The sequence below is a fragment of the Scardinius erythrophthalmus genome (assembly GCF_964197995.2).
Source record: "Scardinius erythrophthalmus genome assembly, chromosome: 15".
Classification (NCBI taxonomy): Eukaryota; Metazoa; Chordata; class Actinopteri; order Cypriniformes; family Leuciscidae; genus Scardinius; species Scardinius erythrophthalmus.
The window spans coordinates 41,644,146-41,646,645 of record NC_138235.1 but is presented as its reverse complement, the minus strand read 5'-3'; the positions used below and the strand labels follow the sequence as shown (position 1 = coordinate 41,646,645).

The window sequence follows — 2,500 nt, the reverse complement described above, 5'->3', positions numbered from 1 at the left end:
GAATGATGTCTTGTATGAACATGACGGAGTATATTTTTATATTTCCACTGTTTGATCGCGCCCGCGCCTCACACACACAACACACACACACACACACACACACACACACACACACACACACACACACACACACACACACACACACACACACACACACACACACACACACACACACACACACACACACGCCTGTTCATTATAGCCGTAAGAGAATATAATAATAAAATAGTCAACCTAACATATAAAAATTACACTGCTCTGTTTAAATAGTCAGTTGTACAATTCGTACATTCAGCGTAAGCACCGCTCCACTGTGATGTTTCCAAGCACATTTTTAGCAAGTGAAGAGGATGATTTTTTTCCCCGTCAGTATTGGAACGTGAGTAAAGTACAAAGAAGCCTATAATAAAGAATAGTTTACCATCCAAATACATCGCGAATGTTGAAACATTTTGATTCTTTTGAGAGAGATACGTGAGCCCAACGCCGCTTACTTTCACTTTCGCTTTAAATTATTTCGTTTTGGCTTGTTTATAGTTATTTTTTTACTCTTGTTCTGTTCAGAATATTATTAAATTTAAAGGATAAATCATTGTTTTAAATGTAAATCATCAACCATTGATCAAATCAAATTTTTGTGACATGGCTTAACATTACCGTGACTTTTCGCAAGAATTGTCTATGCACGCGAGGTTATGCGCAGGTATATTGATCATGAAATCAGAATTTTCTTGTCTTGAATTAGTCATTAATTCATTCATTTATGTCACTTGTTTAAGTTAATTAATATGTAAAAAAAAAAAACAAAAAAAAAACTTGATTGTCGATTGGGGGCCCCCTGGTGGCCACGGGGCCCTAAGCAGCCGCTTAGTTCACTTATGCCTCGGGCCGGCTCTGCGTGTGTGTGTGTGTGTGTGTGTTCAGAAGAGTCCGGCTTCGGTGAGTGTGTGTGTGTGTGTGTGTGTTCAGAAGAGTCCGGCTTCGGTGAGTGTGTGTGTGTGTGTGTTCAGAATAGTCCAGCTTCGGTGAGTGTGTGTGTGTGTTCAGAAGAGTCCGGCTTCGGTGAGTGTGTGTGTGTGTTCAGAAGAGTCTGGCTTCGGTGAGTGTGTGTGTGTGTGTTCAGAATAGTCCAGCTTCGGTGAGTGTGTGTGTTCAGAATAGTCTAGCTTCTGTGAGTGTGTGTGTTCAGAATAGTCTAGCTTCTGTGAGTGTGTGTGTTCAGAATAGTACAGCTCTCAATCAAACACTCAAACCTGTCCGCGGTTGCTGCCGGCGCCGCCCTGTCCTCCTGCACTGGGACACTCGTAGTCTGTTCACTGGTCCTCCAGTGTGTGTTGTTCACTTGTTAAGCGTGTTACTCCTGGTGTATATAAACAGCCCTTGTGTTTCACTTGCTCCGTGTCTGCTGTTGAATTGTCCCTGTTTTCCCCTTTATTGTTCTTTGTTTTCTGCGTTGCTTCTGTTGTTCTCAGTAGCCGCGTTTCCATTACAGATTTGCGCAAATGTTTTGCGCTATTATCTAAATATCGATAAAAAACTATTGCGAAATGACGGCGTTTCCATTACCGATGTTATGCAACTAAAACATCCTTTTTTCTCTCGCGATAAGTCATTCCCAAAATCACGGCAACTGACGTTGGTTTATATAATATCACAGCCACCGCATTAGACATTATTATTATTAATGAAAGGAGACGTGGCGTGTTATCCAAGCATTAATGGCAGGGAAAGACCCTTATAATGCGAACGACACATGGAGTTTCTGGGTGTTTCGCCCTCATTTCTGCTCCGAGGTTTTGATTGTGGCATTTCTTTGAGATTTAGAATCCAGTATTCCTATAGTCTAATTATTATTATTTTTTAATGAATTTAATAAAGAACTCTGTCTCGTATTCTGTCCAAACGATCCATAGGCTATTTTGTGTCCATTCGTTTTTCCTTTTTTTAACCCGTAATTGAAAAACGAAAAATGAACGGTTGTTGTCTTTTTAAAACGCAAAGTGGAACACCAAAATTTTAATTTGAACTGGCTACACCAGCTGCTGCGCAAAAAAAAGTAAATATCGAAGAATTTTCAGATGTTTGTTTATGACTTTTTGCCCCCTTATTAAACATTTAAAATAGTCACAAATTAATATGGAAAACATGTCGATTTTACTGGTTTTCTAAGGCCAAATTAGAACCTGGAATTGATGTTTTTCCCGCAGTGCTGAATGAGAAGAGCCATTAATATTATTAATAAACTATTGTTTTGGCTAAAATCACATCTCCATATCCGCTGTTAAGCAGATGCGCTTTTAGAGAGAAATGCACCTTTCGAATTACAAAATCAGAAGGTAAGCTTTCGATTCGAATTTGTTCGTTTTAAAGTGGACATTTCAAGCTTTAGCCTATATTTGTTTCAGTTCTCGCGCTCCAGTTTACGGAGATCATGAAAGTGCGTCTGATTGTTTTCTTTTACTTTACACAAGCACAACGTTTTATTTTGTTCTTGTGAGTT

The 2,500-nt window shown here is 39.3% G+C and overlaps 1 protein-coding gene across 1 annotated transcript in view; it reads left to right on the top strand.

The window, feature by feature from the left end:
- The window catches only part of sh3gl2b (SH3 domain containing GRB2 like 2b, endophilin A1), a gene marked incomplete at both ends in the record, with an annotated part of 15,089 nt that overhangs the window by 8,005 nt on the left and 4,584 nt on the right, over positions 1 to 2,500 (top strand). The gene's annotated exons all lie outside the window — the stretch shown is intronic.